General features: G+C 44.5%; 1 protein-coding gene across 1 annotated transcript in view; it reads right to left on the reverse strand.

Moving 5' to 3' along the window:
- Positions 1–22,016, reverse strand: part of rasgef1ba (RasGEF domain family, member 1Ba) — a 74,749-nt gene that overhangs the window by 37,095 nt on the left and 15,638 nt on the right. The gene's annotated exons all lie outside the window — the stretch shown is intronic.

Genomic DNA, 22,016 nt, shown 5'->3' on the forward strand with positions numbered 1-22,016 from the left:
TTTTGTGAGAGAAGAAACATTTGTACGTTCCTGTCGTGAAACACCTGCTTCTCCTCATCAGGTCACGATTAAAAAAGAAAAAGCTCGTGATCGCTCTGCCAACGATAAACTATTACCAGACTCGTTTTTTTCTGCAGTGGTTGGAGAACACAGGTGCCGTGGCGTGAAGACGAGCGATGAAGACGAGCGATGAAGACGAGCGATGAGGACGCAGCAGCGTCGCCAAACACTAATATCATTAACTCATAAAAACACAGAGGAGCACGGCTGGGGGAGCAGAGGTGACTGGTTAATTAGCCTGAGCAGCTGGTAGACTGAGGTGTGTGTGTGTGTGTGTGTGTGTGTGTGTGTGTGTGTGTGTGTGTGTGTGTGTGTGTGTGTGTGTTTTATTGGTTTGACACAATGATCTAATACATTGTCAGAGCAGAGGGTGATAAATGACTTATTCACAAAAATCATAAAAAATAAAATCATTCACCTCCTTGTATAAGAATATAGATTTTTGCCTTTGACGCCTTTTCAGATGTAAAAATGTGATGTTTTTACTTCCCAGCCACCGACAACAGAAGAATAAGAATAATCATATCTTCTTTGCACATTAGATTTGTCTGTAGTTCTTATAGATCTAATGAAAGTTTATTGAATAAATGACCTCATGGCCTTTGAATTAAATAAAATAAAAAGGTCTTTCCAACACATTTCACATTCAGTGCTCACAACAAAGCTTATCATCGACTTCCATCCTAAAATATCAGAGTTTATCAAATATAATGGAACAATGGTATTTAACTCCTCTCACGTCCAAACAGAGCGAGTCACATATTCCCTGAATCTCTATTTATTTCATGTGTTTGCGTTGGGGGGGAAGTGACTTGAGGAAACCAGGGAAACAATGAGACGCCACCAAAACAAACCGCCCCACCCAAATCGACCCAGCTCGACCCATCCTCCTCCTCCTCCTCCTCCTCCTCCTCCTCCTCCTTCTCTCTCTCCCCTCCTCCCGTCATCAGGATGACGACAGCCGGGGGGGGCCCCGCCCTGGATCAATAGAAACAGTCAGCGTGTGTTTATGTGCACAAAAGAATAAGGAGAAGCAGAAACTGTGTTTACATGAACTGAACTAATGTGAAATCAATGTTCACATGCAAATATAAGTAATCAGATTACTGAGGTGACATATTGCTGGATTAGAAAAAGGTTTTATTTCAAGAGACAAATAGAAAAAAGGCTGTTTTTTGGAGATTTAAAAGTATTTGGAGTGAAATACAGCCGAGGTTCCACCATTTAACTTCAGGTATTCATATGTTGTGTCTAGCAGAGTGAGAGGAGGCTCCTAGCAAAGTGTAGCTACCGTTACGTGCTCCCGGAGCCATGTAGAGAGTGTGTAGCCACCGGAGTTAGGTCTAATGTTAACTAAGCACATGTGGAGATGTTTATGTTGCCTGTGAGTCAGCACAGAGCTCAGGCTCAGAGTCTGAGTTGTGATTCGGTCCGTTAGTTTCCTGATTGCTGCTGGATCTCAGCACCGATCCATCGATATTTTCTCTTGGAAGTAAAACTGAAAAGTGTGAAGCTCTGGACCGAACACAGTAGATGTGAAATTGGCCCCGAGACTCAGAGACTCCAGTTGGAAGTCAGCGACAGAGTTACTTATTGAAAAATGTGTTTTTTGGCAAGTGACAGATGATGGAAGTGTTTCTGTTCCATTCCCCGAACCTTCAGCCAACTGAAGCTGCGGGTATCAGAGGAATGGATTTTTCAATTTTCGTCCTCCACTTTATCAGGAAGACAATTTTTGAGAGGGACGCATTTTTCTCTGAGATGAACGAGCTGCACGAAGACGCCATCATGAGTCTGACCTGCTCTTAATGTTTAGGCGCTCACAGCACATATAGAGTTAGGTAAAGAAAGTGTCGGTGTTTTAAATCAGAGACAGGAAATGTTGACTTTACCGACTTATAACTGAAAAACATTACATATTTCAGGCTATGTTTTAAACTCTCCTTCCCGGCCTGTCCACCGGTGTGATAATAAATCACTGTACCTCGTGCAAAATGGTGCAATCACGGTCAAACGTAGCGTTCAACCACTTCTGGGCTCTGCAGATATATATCAGTTTATATTTCTTGGCACGGCCGCCATCGAAAACGCACTACATGCGGAGCTACACCTCATTTAGAGAATATTTATTATTGCCCAGATGTGGTTTTTACATTCTTTTTCAACAGACAGTTTAGTTTAAGGGAAGAAATAATGGGAGCGGTGAAAGAAAAAAGGGCAGCGGAATCAAGTTGCTCTACTTTCACTGATCACTGATAAATGTCACAAACTGCAAAACACGTCACGTTATCTGAGGTTTTCTCTCCGGTGGAGCCGCCCTGGGCTTTGAATCACTCATCTGGTGACGCACACACGGAAAAAAACGGATAAACAGTCGGATGCAGGGGATTCTTCTGCATGGTCACGTCCCCAGTGTGTGTCTGCAAGTGTGTAGCGACCTGTGTGTGTGTGTGTGTGTTCATCGGCATTGTGACTAATGAGTCTCAGGCCCAGCAGGTTACAATTCAACTACCTCCGACAAACACACAAACTCACATGCATGAATTCTCCCACTCACTCACTCACTCACTCACTCACTCACTCATACACGCATACAGTAGGAATGTGATCTGCAGGAGAAGCTCTGGGCCGATGGCTCTTCTGCAAAGTGCCACACGGAGACGGGCGGCTGCCGTCGTGAGCTGCAGCTGCAGAGGAACACTACAGTCCCCCCCCCCGAAAAAAATACAAGCGCACCACTAATCTGCGGATACACAATCTCAACGGCTCCTTTCATGCACCGGTCCGGCCCTGGAGAGAGATGGAACCACCCACACAAAGAAAAATGGAAGAATGTCCAGGATTACATAATTTGTGGGCTTTATGTAAGAGCAAGGGCGAGTCAGTGAGTTGGAACGGTCCTTTTTAGGGCTCTTCTCTCTCTCTCTCTCTCTCTCTCTCTCTCTCTCTCCGACTGGGTGACTGGATGGGTGGATGGTTCGTGTGCCACTGGCGATGCCCCAGAGCAGTACCTCTGTGACAAAGACTGGCACAGATGGCGGCCCAGGGCTGGCTGCCGTTCAGGGTACCAAATGGCATGCCACAACAGGTCCAGATGGACTCGGGCTCTCGGTTTTATTTTTGCCTCTGAATAGATGGAGGATAAACAGCGAGGCAGACACGGGAGTGAAGGAATAAGAGAGAGAGAACAGGGGAGGCGGGGGCAGAGGAACAGGGAAAAAATAAACACACGGAAAAAAGGGATCTGGTGGAGAAGTGGCAGCGTGAAAAGACAACGAGACAAACAAATCGATCAGGCTCTCTTCCAATCTGTCCACTTTGTTCTTCACAGGATTCACCAGCTGCATCTTTCTCCAGCTTCCCAGCATCAGAGCTGAGTCACAGAAGTGAGGCCTGGTGGAAGAGTATCTGACTGAAGGAGAAATAGTGTGTCTGCAAGAGTCACTTTATTTTACTATTAAATATCCCCTTTCTCCTCGGGTATAGTTATTATAGAAACTACTGTACGATTTGTCTCTGAACATATGAAGGTGAGAAAGCACAAGTAGATTTCCAGAAATAGCCACAGGTGGTTCTCAGCACATTTCTGCTGGTTTCCAATTGGCCCAGATGAGATGTTTGATTGCTGCTCACGGTTCAAACCTGAGAACGTGTACAGCACGAGGGAGCGGGCGAAAGGAAAAGTACAAATTTGAGAAACGAAAGGAAGTCCTCCTCGTTCTTTGTGTGGACTATAAGTGTCTGAAGGCTGCGAGCGATTGAGTGTTATTCCACAGATCAGCCTTCGAGGCAGCAGCCAGGGGATCGAGGCGGCTTTCAGAACTCATGTGCTAACAAATTATTTTCTCCTGCAGGATATTACATTTTCTACAAGAGTCCGGTTTCCTTATAAAACATACAACCCACAGGAAATTCTCTAATGCACTGAACTTAACCTGGGACGACCTTTGAGCTGCGGTATCCAGGTTAACGTGGAATCTGAGGATAGAAGGGTTTGAAAGAGACGTCTGTCCAGTGTTGAAGTTTGACGTGGCACAACCTTTGTGAAATAGCTCCATGGTTTCATTCATCCGGGGAGGAGGGGAACCCGCTGCTCCCTCGTGACCATCCACAAATCAGGGAGCAGCTCAGTCTATTCTTAGATGAGATTTTTTTCCCATCACAATTAGAGTCAATCGGTGCAGATTCTGTTTAATAATCTCTGCAGCATGATTACAAATGGATTTCTATTCTGAGGGCAGCAACGGGCGACACTGGGTTCGCTGAAGGAAGCGGGAAACCCTCAACCCCCCCCCGACATGAGTCCAAAAATAAATCCAAAGATACAGAATAATGGTCGTGAACAACGACAGAGCAGCCGAAGCTTGGCCGTCACAGGTCTGCGCTCGAATGGACTTTTACTGGATATTACATTTTCTTAATAATAAGGATTAAAACAGTGTCTATTGAAGATGATTGTTTGGTGAAGCAATCCTGGATCTGCACCAAAATTGAATGGGTTCTTCCTCCACCCATTCCGCACTCTTCCACTAAGTTTCGTAGTAATCCATCGGATAGTTTTCGTGTGATCCTGCTACCTAACAAACAAACCGTGGCAGATTTAATGATAAGGGCCTTAAAGCAACATTAGGCAAAGGTCACTGAGCAACAGCGCCCTCTGCAGCCACAGGGGATAATTAATTCTGTTCAGCTCTGAGAGGTTTAACGTTTCTTTAATATACAGAAAGCAAAACCTATCAAAATTGCACACAACACACCTTTGGAACTGGATGTTATTAAAGGCCCAGCAGCTCATTCGGCCCCCGGGAGCCTCCCAGGTTAATCTGTCTGTGTGTGGCTGAGACCACCGGGAGAGTCTGCCTCCTCCTCACCAGCATCCTACTGAATACCAGTTCCTAATAGTTATTGGTTCTTATTAATTGGCTCAATGATGCGTTTGCGTTGCTTCCCCCCGTCGTCAGGTGTGCGACCAGCAGCGGCTCCAGGTACAAAGTCAAAACGACCCGGTACAAACATGCAGCTGCACCTTGAAGGCATCGCGCTCACGTCTCTGCTGCAGGATTGCCGAGCGGCTTGATCATGTTCAGAAAGTAGACCACACGGAGTGAGCCATGAATTATTAAAGCTGCAGTAGTATATCGCAGATGAGGCATAACTAGGGCACATTCCAGCACCGCGACTCGGGGCTTCTGGGAGTTTCTCTGGGAGATGGAATGTGTAGTCGGTTGCAGCAGGACAAACTGTACTGTGGCACAGTGTACCCGTCTGCACTGTAACACGCTGTTCCTCCTCTTCCTCCGCATCCTGTGTCAACCCTGCTCGAGTTAAGTGTGTTTGCACTCGAGGTGTTCCAGGCAATGTGGGTCGCTGACGTCGTGTTTTGGCCCCGCGGAGGGAAAAGGAAGCCGGGCCTGCGTTCAGCTGCACCCTGACAAGGTGCCACACCCACATGAATTACATCTACATTCACAATGTATATATGACATATGTGTTTTTTACGATGCCAAAACAAATAATCAAACACGTAATATAAGCTGCAAGAGGCTGATAATCTGTATTTTGTGTTTCCCAAAAGGAAATGACTGAGATTAGCACTAAATTAAAGATAAAGCTCCGTCATTAACTCCAGCGATGCCACAGTGTTGGACGCAGATGGATACAGGAAAGAAAATGACAATAAAGTTGAATAAAGAGGAAGAGTCAAATGATTCTTGCTGCGACTGTGTCCACATTTTCCAGAGCTATAAACTCCTGACTCCTGATTTAAACTGTTCCCTCAGTGCGATGATGAAACATTATAAGAACTGTGCTCGTAGCCACATTTTGTATATTTAAAAAGTAACTTCAAACCCAACTCTGATTCTCTGCCACAGACATCTTCCCTCAGAACTTTATAATAAAAACAATAAAAGCTTATTGCAGCTGTACCGGTTTGTGTGGTTCTTTTTCATCCATCTTTATATCCTGCTGCGTCTCTCCTGAGAAACATGTTTGGATGCAGTAGGATGAAATCGGTGGAGAAGGTGAATTCATCATTGTTACCTCCTGTAATTGTGCTTTGTGCAAAAACAAACTTCCATTTAACTTTTTCTCACTTCGTAGTGAAGATTTTGTTTCACGCAGATTTTTGCCAGTTTAGCGTTTTTTCCCGACTCGAAACAGAAACTCACATCTCGTAGGAAAAGATGTCTGGAGAAGATCTGACTCTCACCTCCGACACGTCGTCAACCGACAAAAGCCTCTGTGGAAGTCCCTGTGCGATGGAGTCCACACGTGGAGTGTGACTGGGATGTAAGACACAACGTAAACAAGGTCCCCGAGGACACGAGATGTTCTCTGCAGTAGGTTAATCCCCAGTAACTTATATAACCGTCAGCTGGAGCACTTTAAAGAAAGAGCGGAGAGGATGATCCTTGGATTACTGCGGACTCAAAGACCACAATCTGTCGGTGCACGTAAGGAGCTGTGTGTGTGTGTTGGATGAGTTTTAATGTAAAGAAAGGAAACACAAAGTGGGAGTAACACAAACGAGCCCGTCACCTCAAACTGAGAGCTTCACCCCGTTTGCCTGCGTGAACTTCCAGGCAGGATTATCACATCCCAGACCGGGGAGTCGATACTCGTGTCCTTGAGGAAGTTTCTCTGAAGTTGCTTCAAAGAGAACAAACTTCTTCATGAAAGAAGCTTCTCTGCTCTCTGAGCAACGTGCACGTCCATTCAGATGTTGTTTGAGTCTGCTCAGACATGATGATGCATCACAGAAGCTCGGGGCCTCGCGCTCGATACCAAGCCTCCGTATGATGCGTCTTTATTTAGTGAATAATCTCCCCATGATCTATTCCTGTCATGTATGAGTCACGTCTTCTGTAACATTACAGCGTCCGTGACGAGGCGGTGCCTTCACGGTGCCGACGCTCTGTCCCTGCAGAGGTTCATAGATGTTATTCCTCATAATTAAAAAGACGTTTTAACATGTTTTTTTATTTATTTTAGGAAAGATCACAACGATCTATGCATTATATAATAACATTATAAAATAATCAGTATCTGGACCATATATTTGGTTTTCTTACGTCTTGGACCAGGAAGAAACTGGAATGAGGTCACTGCGACCTTTGACCCTTGACCACTGAAATCTAAAATCTGGAAAAGTTCCAGAAAATGAAACTGACTCATTTGCGTTTTCACATCCAGCCTCTGCAGAGAATTTCAGGAGATGTCTGGACTTCAGTGCGTAGAAGCAGAGAAAAGACTGATCTTCCTGCGGTCAGCGACGCCACACGAAGATCAGATCATTTCACGGGAAGCAAAGTGCCCTGATATATATTTTTGTTTTCCATTTCTCCAACATGGTGGCAGACGTCGCTCGTACTGGATACAAGTCTCCGAAGACGCCGTGACGAGCTGCTAATTGAGAATCCGTATTCTACTTTGTGCTTTATGTCACTTTTCTCCTCTCTCCTCATCTCCTCAGCGTTTCTTCTTTGCTCACCAGGGAATCCCATCCTGACAAGCCCCCCCCCCCCCATACAAAGCCAGGGGAAGTTTGTTCTTCTCCACGGGGAGAATAATTAGCCTCATCTTCCTCCGCTCGCCGTCTCCTCTCCACCCTCCTTCATGCCTGTGGCAATGTGTGTAAATGAGCTCATACCATCGCTGCTAGAAAGCTGGTGCACGCTTCGGCTGCATAACAAAGAGTTCGGCTTTCGTTCTGTCGGAGAGAGACGCAGTTTTCCAACCGCCTCAATGTCATTCGCAAAGAAAAACCAAACAACTCTTAGAAGTAATCCGATGTTTAAAGCAGCCGAGAGGAGACGAGGATCAGGTCGGAAAGATGCAGCATAAATATTATCTATAAATATTCAGTCAAATCCAGCTCCAGTGTAACTAGGTGTTTTTGATGATGACATGTGATCACATTTAAATATTTCCGGAGAAGCCAATAAATAGATTTGAATGAAAACAACAATATAAAATATGTAAATGTAAAAATCTGGTGTCAGTTCGAGACGAAAATGTGTCTGAGCAAACACAAAGCTGCAGCTGTGATCTGATTGGAGGTGTATGACAGAGGTTCAACATCCTCATCCTCATCTTCATCACCATCTTCACCATCTTCACCATCTTCATCATCATCATCCTCATCATCTCTATGGAAACTACGGCTGAAGGTTGATATCTGATAGCTGCTATGTTTGCAATATGTGCTACTGGTCTCCACAAATCATAGAATTGCACACAATGCACTCATACAAATATGTAAATATATTCAAAGCATGAAATATTGGTGGAACACATATTTAAATGTTTATTTTACTTTTTCACACAGCCTGAAACCACAGGTCACTGTATCTGGTTTGCATATTTAAAATTCTCTCGTCAGGATCTTTAAGACGTTAATTATCTCAATTAAACAAATAACGCCCGTCTACAATGATCCACATTTCCATCCGGCTCCCTGAACCGGGTCTTAGAGTCTTATCCACACTGAGCACACAGAGCAGACCGGTCCTCTGGCAGAGCGGCAGCTGTGGTCAGCTCTTCAAAAGCAGCATCGTGGAATGATTGTGCTCAAAGCCGACAGCAGGAGGTTCAAATGTGGCCTTTGCAGATCAAACGGCTCCTGTCGCCTCGGGGCGCCCGGGGCCAGGCTCGCTGAACCGTGGCATTTGGAGCTCGCACAGTGAGATATGAATATGTAGCTGTGAGTTTCTTGAAGAACAAAAAAAAGTCCTCGACTTCCTGTGTGGATATAAGACAAACCAGGACGGGGGAGGTTGCAGAAGGGACAGAGGAAGCCTGAAGTCAGAGAGACACACCGGTGACCGGAGGGTTCGCTGCTCCCCGAGTCCCAGACCTGACAGAGGAAACTCACTGGGAATACAGAGTAATGCTGTTTTCTTTCCTCAGCACTGCTGTCACGCTGCCCTTGAGCAAGGAACTCAATTCTCAATTGGCCGGCTGCAGCTTCAGTAATTGTACTCAGCAGTTCCCAGTGCAGCAGGAACATCTAATATGGAGGGATGATGCAGGGAAAAGCACAAGCATCACTTCACTAGTTCTGTTTGTCATTACTACTGACCTTCATCAACCCTGCCTCCTCCGTGTTAGGAGATAGGACATGGACCAAACTAAAAAGTCAAATATATATACACATTTAAATAATTTTAGGTAATTATTACACTGATGTATGTTCATTTTTCCATCAAGATGGCAGCGTGAGTATCCATGATATTTTGGTTTCATTTTCTGATTGTCGGAGGAAGTGGAGACGCATCATATGGACTTTATATACAGTATATAGACTTTATATACACTTTATGGACGTTATATAGAGTGTATTAAAATAAAATATAGTTTTTTTCCCCCTGTTAATAGGTTTTTTGGTAGTTTTACTCTTGTTGAAGGGTGAAGAACAGAGGATGTTGCCCCTTGTTAAGATCTATAAGTGATTGATGAATATGGGCTATACGAATATAATTAGATTGATTGATTGATTGATTGAAATGTGCTAAATTGATAAACAGCTGTTAATGCTAACATCAGCTATGAAGCAATAGCAAAAAACGTACATAAAGCACCTTTAAAACACATTAACGCTCGAGTAAAGCAGCACATTTATCAAACCTGCTCCCTGGATCCTCACAACTACATCCGGGCTCCTACTGTACGATATCTTGACTTCACTTCTGGACAAATGGAGGAAGTGGAGACGCGTCGTGCATCTTTATTGTCAGTCCATGATGCCGCTGAGCATCTTCTCATTACATAACGATGCTCCACATCAGAAAGGATCTCTTGAGGTCACATCCTGTATCAAACTCTAATCTGTAGATGTGAGGGGTCCAGCATCTGAGAGTCCGAGGAGGAGCTGCCTCCGGCTCTCACTGATCCTCGCCAGCATCAAGGGCCCGTTAAATAACCAGTGTTTGGAATCTGCACGGCGTGACCCACGACTGTTTATGTAACTCTTGTTCCAGGGCCCGAGCTCTGAGGCGAGAGCGGGTCGCTGTGCGATGGAAAGTCGTCGGGGCTGATATCGGTCTCGCCGTTTAGCTCCACCACAGTGAGCAGTTCACAGTGGAACAGGTTCAACAGAGCAGCACTCAACAGATCTGGAGTCTGGTCTCATGGATTTGTTTTGGTCTTGGTCAAAAGTCTGCGACAAATATTGTTGCCTTGAAATACGGTTCACACATTCACGCCCCTGTCATCACGCTGACCTGGATCAACCTGCGATCCACAAACATGTAGTTACCTGGAGAAACCACAGCACGACAGACCGGACTCACACACACACACACACACACACACACCACTGTGTCAGTACTGTTTCTATTAGTTCTGATCAAAGTGCATCCGGAGCTCTGTCAAGGATTCGGTCAGATTTTCGGGCCCCGTTCACTTTTTCTTTGATCAGTTTGATCCCGATTTTAAATTAAAAAAAAAACCTCCCATAAATTATTAAGTGAAAGTTCTATCACGACCGACTGTGCAGACATCACAGTCGGTCAGCATCACGCACACAACGCGGAGAACTCCGGCCTCCTTTGATAAATGAAAAAAAGAGTTTAGTGAAGTTTGAAAATCATGTTATATTCCTCATATATCAACACACTGTTCATTGTGTTGTATCTGCACTGCATCAAAAAACCTCTAACCCTGCGAAGCCCTGACTCCACAACAGGCTCTACAAACTGGACGAGGTATTTAAATATATTTACGCTTCGTCACGAGGTGCGTTTACATCCGTATTTTACAATCTTGTAATATCACAATAAATGGCTTGGGAGAGGTTGAACAGTTAAGGGTTGATTCCCTTTTAAGAGGACAACAAGGAAATCACCGTTGACTGGATCCTCTCCTCGTTTCTTTCTCTAATGTTTCACCTCTCTGGTCGAGCCCCAGGTGTTTATGCTGCTCTCCGCCGTCTAATTGGTCAATTATCATGATTGTGTGGTGGGCTGCAGACACACACACACACACACACACACACACACACACACACACACACACACACACACACACACGCACACACACACACACACACACACAAACCCTTCCATTATTCATTCTGCTGTGGAGGCAGACTCTTTTCTCACCACAGCCCACCTAAGGGAGTTATTAGAGAAGTGGGAAATGAGTCGATTCCTGATCCCTCTCTATGTGTTTGAACCCGACCTCCATGTCTCACACACACACACACACACATGCACAGTTCACTTTCAGAGTCAAATCCATCGGAAGTAAAGAATGGAAACAAGTGACTGTATCTGAAATCTGGTATTTAAAGAGGAAACTATTGGGGGTAAAACGTGGAAACAGGTTTTTATTTCTTGTGCGTCTTGATAAAATGAAACAAATATATTTACTCATCAGAATAAAATCAAATGACCATGGAACCAGCCTGTTGAAGAAGCTGTGACACTCAGAGTATGGAAGAAATGTTCAGAATGTTTTCTGACAGGAATTCTTCTAAATGAGAGCGAGCATATTTTATTTTTTGTAGATAACTACAAGGTCGGACAGATGTTCTCAATTCCACGGAGATAGAATCTAATCTGAAGCATTTTAAACTGTGTGGCTCATCTCCCTCTGAGGATTAATAAAGACATGATGCTCCTGTTCGTCCAAACTGTCTGTTTCTGTTTCTGTGACTGTGTTGCACATCAGACTGTAAATAAAGAAGAACGCCGCGTCTCCACTTCCTCCCACTGTACAAACACGAAGCCAAAAATATCTTGGATACAGGAGGCGGAACACGGAGCGGAGCCGAGGTCGAGGACAGAAACCATCTTGGAAAACATCTCATTTTCCTAGTTTGGCCCATGTCCCATCTGTTAACATGGAGGAGGCTCCACCTCAGCCCTGATGTGTCATGTGCAGCAGCTGCAGCTCACATTCCAGAGGATGCTTACATACCAAACATACATGGACCCTGACCTCCGGATAACAGGAGCATCCCTCACGCCGCGGCTCGGCTCTGCCCTCACACGCCCTCAGTGAACGTGGAGTCAAGTCCTTCACGTTAGAATGTGAAGGGGATTCGTCGTTTGCAGATTATTTTGGGGATTTGAAAACACTTTGGCCTCTTCGCACCTTATCCAGCACGAAAGCTGCAAACTGAAATTCATCATCTGTGGTTATTCACTGCTGCACTTTGTTTGTCAGTTGTAACCATGAACACAACACGTGAGCTTCAGAGACACACGTGTGTTTTATTAATTCATAATTAGCAGTTCGTCGTTTTAACTCGATTAAGCACAGATTGATTTACGTGTGACTCATGATGAACATAAAGAATAATGGCTACAAGTTTAGGTTTTAACGTCACGCCTTACACCATCACCGAGGTGGAAGCAGCTCTGCAGCACAACCCTCTCGTTAAGATTCACAGGATTGAAGATTTGGTTTGCAAATTAGGGGACACACACACACACACACACACACACACACACACACACACACACACACACACACACACACACACACACACACACACACACACACACACACACTGTAAAAACCCTGTCAATCACTACACAGGAAGCAGGAACAGTGAACCTGCAGCTCCACGATGGACGAACAGGTAGAAATGAACCTGCTAATTAATCAGTCATTAATTATGTGGCAGCTTTACGATGAGGGAACTGAAAACAATCGCTCTTATTACACCTCAGCAAACGACGGCACGCCGACCTTTACAAATCAATGAGAGCAGCCGAGGGGCATTATGCAGATGTGCTGAAAAAACCAGAGACACGCCCCCACACCTCTGGGAGATGTGAGGGCGTTATATATGGTTTTATATCTACAGGATTAAAAACATTAGCTGGAATAAAGAATATATCTGATCCAGTCGTTACAGTTCATCACAATCACTGTGTCACCACTTCATTGTAAACACACACAGACGACGTCAGCAGCACGTACGTGTGGAATATTTGATTTGTACATTTGTGTGGTTGTGAAAGTGGAAGTTGTTGTGTTGGAGCAGGAGCCTCAAGGACTTTATTCATCTTGTGATGAGTGTTGAACGCAGAAAGTCACACAACGGTTTTTTATGCTTCATTATTATTTATCACCAAACAAACATTAAAAAACGTTCAGCGTTTGTATTCTGACGACGTACGAGGAGCTGGTGACATCATGACATGATGTCGGTCTTGGTGGTGTGACATCATCACGTCATGGATTTCCAAGCATCTCAGCGACTCAGCGCTCACACTGTGTTTACAACAGGGAACGCTTTGTCTGATTTTATTTATTGGATTTCTACTGACTCTGTGAAGCAGCCTTGGGTACTTTGAAAAGAGCTTCATAAATTCAAGTCATTATTATTATTATTAATGTCTTGTTTGTTTCTGTAGAATCTCCAGGGTTCAGTACCTGTCGTAACAACGTTTACATGGACACCAATAATCTGACTCTTGACCTTATTATACGATATGATTTATATTACAATGTTTATTTGATTTGCTAATAGAATATTCCATTCATGCCCGTTTACATGTTACAGAGCAGAGTGCGATTATGACTCAGATCAACTTCATGTCCGACTTCCTGTTTACACTCAGGTCATGTGTTGTCGAGCAGCTGGTAACTCCCTGAAAATCATAATTAGATCAAGACGTATTCATGTCCACATAATGTGACCAAGGTCAGAATAAACTGAATATCTTATTTATATTCTGACTCTGTCACTTTGGGCTCTGACAGATTATAACAAGCGGTTTTTAATATCTCCTGACATTCGTCTGTCTCTCCATCAGCTGAGTCTGGTATTTGCAGCCCTAATGTTTCCTGTCATGTCCTGAGCTGTGTGACAGACGTGACAACACAACCGCTCGCGCCAGACGGTGCGTGAAAATGTACACAACCTTATCCTTGTCGTACAATTTAACTACTGACTTAACAAATGTAATCTCACTTAACTGAATAAAACAGCCTGTGCGGGCCACGGGGCCACGACGTGTCGTGAATAAAACATGAACCCTTAATATTAAGAGAGAATATAAGAATCGCCTGCTCTGATGTGCGTCTCCTTTACCGACACAAACAAAAGACTGTTTATCATCTGATCTGAACGTCCCGTTAGTTTAGCAGCTGATGTATGCACAGTGCAGCCCGGAGCATCTTCAATGCATAAATTTAAAACACACTGTTTTCTGAGGCTTTGTGCTCGGACACGATAAGAGGAGCTGCTGTTCCCCTGTTAACCTCCCGCGGGCGTCCGTCCCACTGCTGCTGATACTGAAGGACAATTTGAGAGGGGGGGACAAAGAGACGTTTGGACAGCAGGACGCAAACACCACAGGATCTACAGTGAAAATACATAAAACAGAGACGTCTGTATGTTCTACACGTATTGTTATTATATGAATTTCTAATTAAAAAGCAATGCAGCAGTTTTTATGATACTTGTAGAGTCGAGAAAACTTTTGATAAATATTTAGTATATTTATTTGAATTGCTCTGCAGCAGAAACCTTCTTCTTGGTTTGTTTTCTTGTTAATCTCTTATGTTAAAGGTGATTTATTCCTTTGTTTTTCAGCATAATTACACAAAAAACCACTGAAGGGATTTCCACCACACTCGGCGGAAGGATTGGACGTGGACCAAGAAAAGAATTTGGCGTGGATCCGGACAAAGGGCAAAGGGGCAGATCAAGACGTGTTTCACCCCCTTTTCTTTCGGGCGTTTTCATAGAAAGAAAACAGGCATAATTAGAAGACTGATATTTATGAGCTGGTGCAATTTGGTGCACGTCCAAGTAAAAATATGGATCCAGCAGATTGAAACGTGGTTTGATAAGGGGACGGCTGGGACTTGGCAGAGGTGTCATTCTAGTTTGCATCTTCAATTATTCATCTGGTGCAAAAAATCTCTCATTTCTTTGTTTCTGCCCCTTTTTTCTTTTCATGTATTTCGACAATTTCTTCATTCAATCATCACTCGCTCGGTGCTGCTATCACACAAGCTGCAGGAACAATCACTCTAATCCCTGTTTGTCTTTCCCGAATCCCGTCTGTGCATGACATCACATGCAGAAACAAAAAATACAAACATATTTAATGGAATGGCTCTGATTAGTTTTTTTTTCTGTCGCAGTGAAAGAAGCAGGAGGTGAAGCTTGACTCTTCCTCTCGTAATGTCAGCTGACTAATATGAGAGCGCACGGATCACCGCCTAAACTCATTACCCGCACTGTTTCCACCGCCGCACGGTGACTGCTCATAATTAGAGGCGTCTGACGGCGGCATCAGTTTCATCGATTATCAGAGGGCGTCTGGTCTCGGGAGGTTGTACAGTGTGTCCTACGTCCAGGTACTAATGTGTATTTATGTGTATAATGTGCATAATAACCTGTATTTACTTCTTATTATGTTAATCATGGCTCCTTTTTACTGTTCACATACGTGTTAAGGTTCAATTTATTCCGCCTTTACATGCAAAAACAGATTTGTCCTTTTCACTAAACATCCACGCTTCCTTTACGTTGTTGTTTCCGACAACGACAAACATGGTGACGGTTCTTATCTTTGGGAAAACAGGAATTGATATTCTCTAAAGATAAGAATAAATTAATAAAAAATAAATCAAACCCTAATCTGCATCAACTCAACAATCCCACAACTGCCACTAATCAGCGTCTGCTCTATTTATCCAATTAGCTGAACAACGCACCATTAGTTTGGCTCCGTTGACTCAGATCGACTAATGTATTTATTATATTTAACTACACAGTGTTTGAATTACAGCCACATTCAACCTGTGTTTCAAAACTATCAGAAACACGAACAAATAAATCATTTCACACATACTTCATAATTGGAGGGTGTCCCATTTGCTACCATAGTGGAGGCAGGGTTTGAGGTTTTAGACCTGTACTGCAGCCAGCCTCCAGGGGGCGGCCAAAATATTCTGACTTCATATTTCGGGGCTGTCTTGTTGTCAAACTTTACATAAAGTCTACGATCGGTATCAGTAAGTGTGAGAATGTGTGTCTGCGTTGAACGTATGAACGATGACAGACGTTTGCTCAAAGTGTCGGAACCGTCAGATCCAATAATCTGACATTCAGAGGAGGTGGCGTGAGCTGAAAACACAAGTCAGTGGAACATAAGCTTTTCGGAGTCAAACTATGTTAATTAAAGCGACTGTATTCACTCATATTTCATAGGAGCCACAGAGCCGAGCCTCTGAAGTCGAGCTTTAATGAGATAAAGCGACTTATTGGGGTTAATCAGCTTAAACTGTTCACTGCCGTCCTTTGTGACGCTCGCTCCACAGACAGGTCCACAGTCACTAAGCCAATTTCATCTCCTCTTGGATTACTGCATTCGACGGGGGGGGTGGAGTGAATTAAACGCTCGGTCACGTCGACAGGAGCGGAGGTGAGCTACGATTGGTCCAGTGTGAGAGGTGCGTTAAAGTTCAGAGATGTCGTTTGTTGTTAGTTTAGATTCGGCTGGTTAATGTGAGATAAAGCTTTTTAGTATTTTAAGTGTTTCTTATCTTTTCTGGTCCTTTAATCATCTCCTCAGCTTCGTCTTCAGACTCGTCAGACCCCGGGTGAGGAAACATCTTAAAGCTTGTTGGTTATCGTGAAAACCCCCCAAACTACAGCACAGTCACTCAGAAGAGCTCGTCCATCAAGGCCCAACAGTTAAATTGAGTATTTAACATCCGTGGATCTGCACCAGAATGTAACGAGCTCTTCTCTGACCCTTCTTCCACCCTTCCACTGAGTTTTGTTGATATCTGTCCAGTAGATTTTGTTTAATGACGCAAACTAACAGACAAACAGACACAGATGAAAACAGGATGGCGGATAAAGCTAAAAGTCAATGACCGGAGCCAATCCCAGCTGGTACTGGGCGAGGGAGGCGGGGTTCACCCTGGACAGGTCGCCAGTCCATCACAGTTTGTTTTTTTGTTTTTGCCATCTGCACATCAAAGATAAGACTCTGAAGGTCAAAGGTCAGAGAGCGACTCTGCCTTTGTGTTCAGGTCCGGAGGTTAAGTGGACGGAGCTGGTTCAGAGACGTCAAGGTCAAAACGTCGGCTTTTCAACAAAGACGCCGACTTCTCATGACTCAGGACAAATAATTACAGAGGAAAACAACTTCACGCATCTTCTCTGATCTTCTCATGACAAACGCTGTTTAAACACTAATGTGACTATTCAACTTCTTACTCATAAATGAGAGTTGTTTTTACCACTCGCAGCACGAAAATATCTGTGGTACGAGTAGGAAATTGTATTTTAACATTAACCAGTTACTATTTCTATGTCTTGATTCTAATGGATTATGTTTGACGATGTTTGCATTTGTGAAATACAAACTTTAAACTGACGTATTGACCCCTGACATCTTCTCATCCCTGAACTAAAAACTGACATCATCAGATGAAATGAAACCTGAGGACTGAGACGTCCTCACACGTTACGGGACAAAAGTGACATTTCCAGGAAGAGTCGACGCTATTTAAACTTTAAACGTCAGCAGGTCATCGCTCTCTGTACAGAAGCAGCACGTTGGAGCAGAGAGCCGGAGGCCGACGTCCGGGCTCTGACTCAGAATCACAAGACCAGCAGCATGGAGCCGGCCCTTTCAAAATAAACTCATCAGAACAGATCCACCCGATATTCCCTCTGCTCCTCAGACGGCTAATTTCATCACTGTGGCTCAGTGTTTATTGTGTGTGTGTGTGTGTGTGTGTGTGTGTGTGTGTGTGTGTGTGTGTGTGTGTGTGTGTGTGTGTGTGTGTGTGTGTGTGTGTGTGTGTGTGTCAGCAGCAGCCTGCTATGACAGGGTTACATAAGACGTGTGTGTGTGAGACAGTGCCCAGTCTGATGCCAAGAGAAGGTTACTTTAGATCACACACACACACAAATGCACGTCTCTCTATAGTTGTGAGGACACTCATTGACATAATGCAGTCCCTAACCCCCCACCCCTAACCTTAACCTAAGTCTTGACCCTATCGGTGTGATTGACACACGGCGGACGATAATGGCAGCTCTGGGGAATCGGAGGCGAAACCCGATGACATCACAGCGTCTTCACGAACATCTTCCATTAATATAATTGATTCACTGGTGGTCACTTAGGCGCCATGTGGGGGCCGTTCACCAGCGCAGCCTGGGTCAGGGGTTCAATTCCCACCGGGGCCACGCAGGTCAACATGTCAGCAGCAGTGTTACTGTACCGGGCCGTGGACTAATCCCTTCTCCAAACGGCGCTGGTCACACGTGGGCCTCTAACGGGATTACATGTTCAATTAGACAAAAATGTCAGTGTCAGAAAAATGTTGACGCTCTGGAGACGAGTGTCTCCGTCTGTGAGGCTCATGAGCACAGAGGTGACAGAAGTGTAAAACAACAAACAGGCCTCATAACAAACTCTCTATATGACCCCAAGTTCAGACCTCTACACACTGAGGGGCGAGTCCACTGAGTCCACTGTCTCCATGTCATGACCAAGGCCTCGGTTCAGGACATATTTTAGGACGTCAGCGGGACAGTTGGATGTCCTGCTGGTGACGACAGAGCAGAGGATCATGGGATCTCATTGAGACAGAGCAGCGTCTGGCATCTGTCTGAGGAACATTGCTGTTTTAACTTCGACTACGAAAATGAACGGTGATTGGTCGATGCATTTATTCGTAGAACGAAAACTCACAAGACATTCAACCCTCTGTGTGAAAGTGCTTTTCAAAACAAGAGCTGGCAAGAAGGTGCAAATCGCCCTCGGTGTATAAAAGACGTTTAGTTTAAATGTGTTTAGAACTTTGTTGTTTTGTTCCCGGTGAACAAAAACCACGTAGACGTTTTTCCATCTAATTGGGTCGAACTCATTGAACGATGAGGTGTTTATTCGAGGTCTAATCTCACCTCTGTGTTATTTGGCTGCGTGTAAACACAGTTCGTGTTTGTGTGGTGTAACCATGACTTCTGGGCCCCGGGTTCATTACTTCCACTGACAGTCACCGAGCGTTAATGAACCTTTGGCTTGTTCCTGCTGCTGAGTCACAAATGGACGAGGAGGAAGAACTGCTGCTCTCTGGTTTTGGCCGACGTCCACGTTCCCAGCACTGATTTGCTGATGTTGGAGAAAAATCTGGTCTCTGAAGAAACACTTTGGTTTCTGGATTTTCTTTTTTTTTTAAAAACACGTTTACATTACCAGTGTCCTTATATCAGTCTTATGCAACCAGCCTGGATTGTAAAAACCGTTCATGTGCCACATGCTCATCATACCTCTCTGGGCCTGGTTTATATTTGTGTCAGGGACGTTCTGGGTCTGTGAGCAAAGGGTGAAAAGAGCAAATGTTAAAAACGAACTATGAGCGCCAGCGTGCACATGTACTTTGGCAGCAGCCTCACGGGCCGACCGCTCTCGAGTTCAATTCCCTGCAAAGGACAAGGACGTGTCAATCAACAGGCATTTTCCGAAGTGCACTTGAGCACAATATGTACCCAGACATTGGAAAACACAGATCAGATTCCCACCTGGTTTGTTAGGAGACACTCAAGCTGCAACAAAGTCAGAGTCTGATGTGTGAGTGTGAACGAGGAGAAAGTTTCCTCCTTCTCTCCCTGAGCGTCTGTTCTCTGTAACTCTGGTGAGTGGGTTCCATCTCCTGTGAGAAGAACTGACTGAGAGTCAGCTTCAACTGTCACAACCAGCTCCAGGTGAAGAGTGAAGCTGAACTGAGATCAGTTAAAAAGACTCAGAAGTTATTAAAAAACCAGAGTTACTGTCGTCCTCGTGTGAAGCGAATCTCTAATAACGGTCACAGGGCTCTGATTCAATCGGAGTTTTATTCGTTTATTCATCAAAATGTTTCATAATCGTCCACAAAAGGCTGCGGTTAATGATCCTTGTCCTAATGGAAACAGCTCTAATGACTTACAACTGAAATCTAACATCAGTAAATGAATCTTCTTCTATGTCACAGAATGTAAAGACACGAGTCCTCAGCCTGGTTGTCAGCTGCGAGTCGGATTTATCCACTTTTCAAACGCAGTTCAACATGGGTGAAAAAAATCAATTAGGATTTCGGCACAACTCTGAGTTCATTATTAGATTAATCCCACAAAGAGCCGTGATGCGTTAAGAGAGTTAAGCCGTCAGCGGCGACATCAGGGCGACTCGTCTTCTCCGGCTGCCGGTCCCACTGAGATTCTTTTGTTCACGATCCATAACATTAGCATAATCTTCGGCCAGCGCCCGACGCCGCCTCCACCTGGGCCTCGTGAGCCCAAAGGCAAAAACATCCAGAGGAGGCGTGAAGTCAGGGAGGAGGAGGAAACCTCACCTGAACTCCCACTGCTCTGGGAGAGAGAGGGAAATGGATCTGGATCGTCTGAAAGACTGAAACCAGCTGGAGAGAAATGAAGCCTGGTTTTATGTGATGTGGTGTTTTTTTTTTTACAACCCTAAAAACCCTGATCTCTGACCCCCGATGATGCACAGACACAGAGCGAGGTGACGAGTGACAGGGAGGAATTTAAGATCCCTTTGAAAACCGTATAAATTCATGCATGTGGATCCATGTTGTCTGCACCGCTTCAGGAGAACGGCTGCAAATAAAATCAGTTTTCTTTTCTTGTATCTAAAACCTTCTTTTACGTGTATGAGTTTTGTTGCAGGAACAAGTAGGACAACGTTTGAAGTATCTGTACAGACATGAAGGAGCAGCAATGAAAGAGGTGTTGTCAGCAGTGGTAGAATAGGTGAGGAGATTATATTGTATATCTAAGTAATCTAGTTCTCTTCATAATCCACGATCAGGTGAAAAAGATACTGTTCTTAAAAATCAGGGGTTCGGATGTGCGTCATATATTAAGGCACATTGTTGTGGGTCAGGTTTTCGTACCAGGTCGCGTGGATCCGAGTAATTAAAACGAGTTTCTGTGAGATTTCAATCACCACTCTGAGTTTCCTACAACCAGAAAGTGTGTGGTTTTACGTTCTGGCCATTATAAGATTATTAAATCTGTCAATATGTTTCTCCCACGTTTTTAAAAAGGGTCAAGAGTTGAAAATCCCCGGAGTGTGCAGGAGAGATTCAAATGAGGTGATAACTCAAATATCAAGTTTCTAATGAAAATCATTTATCGGTCTCATTATGAATTAAACCTGGTTTGGTCGAATTAGGTTTTCGTGCTCACGTCTATTAACATGAATTCCAACCCGAATAAAGAGTGAGTCCCTCGACTCGGAGCCGCTGAGGAACCTGGACACATTCCACCGGAACATCTCTACATTCTCAAAGGGTCTAAACGTCTTTCATGATCAGCTCCATCAGATGTCTGTGAATCCCCAGTGGTCCGCCCCCCCACCTGCTGCCGTGCATTACTGGGACCTGACTGAATGAAGCCAGGGGCCGGCGGTCAGAGCACAGAGATGCTGCTGAATGGTCCCGGGGCCCTTGGGTGCTTTGTAGACGGAGCATAAAGAGACACGTCCATTGTTTTCTGATCAATGGGAAATGGACGAAACCGTAAATCTGCCCGGCCTCACTCTGTGCCGCTGGGCTAAGTGATTAAACAAGTGGTGCCAGTTGGCACAAGCTCACCAGGGACTCGCCTGCTCCCACAGTTAGTAGCCACGTAAACAAGAAGCCAGCTTAATAATTTGCCTTTGTAGCTGGTTAATTGGCTTTCTGTGGCGTCTGCCATCCTCGTTTGTAGTTCACAGCAGCAGAGAGACAAGAGGAGATCAACAGAAACCTGGTGTCATCCACAAAGACACAAGACTTCCACCATCTGTCGAGCAGAGGAAGCTCCAAACGCAGCTGAAAGACCACGTCCTTCTCATAGTGTGTCGATATTCACAAAAAGGTACATTCAATCATATTTAGAGGATGCATGCACACACACACACACACACACACACACACACACACACACACACACACACACACACACACACACACACACA

The sequence above is a fragment of the Hippoglossus stenolepis genome, chromosome 9 (assembly GCF_022539355.2).
Source record: "Hippoglossus stenolepis isolate QCI-W04-F060 chromosome 9, HSTE1.2, whole genome shotgun sequence".
NCBI classification, from domain to species: domain Eukaryota; kingdom Metazoa; phylum Chordata; class Actinopteri; order Pleuronectiformes; family Pleuronectidae; genus Hippoglossus; species Hippoglossus stenolepis.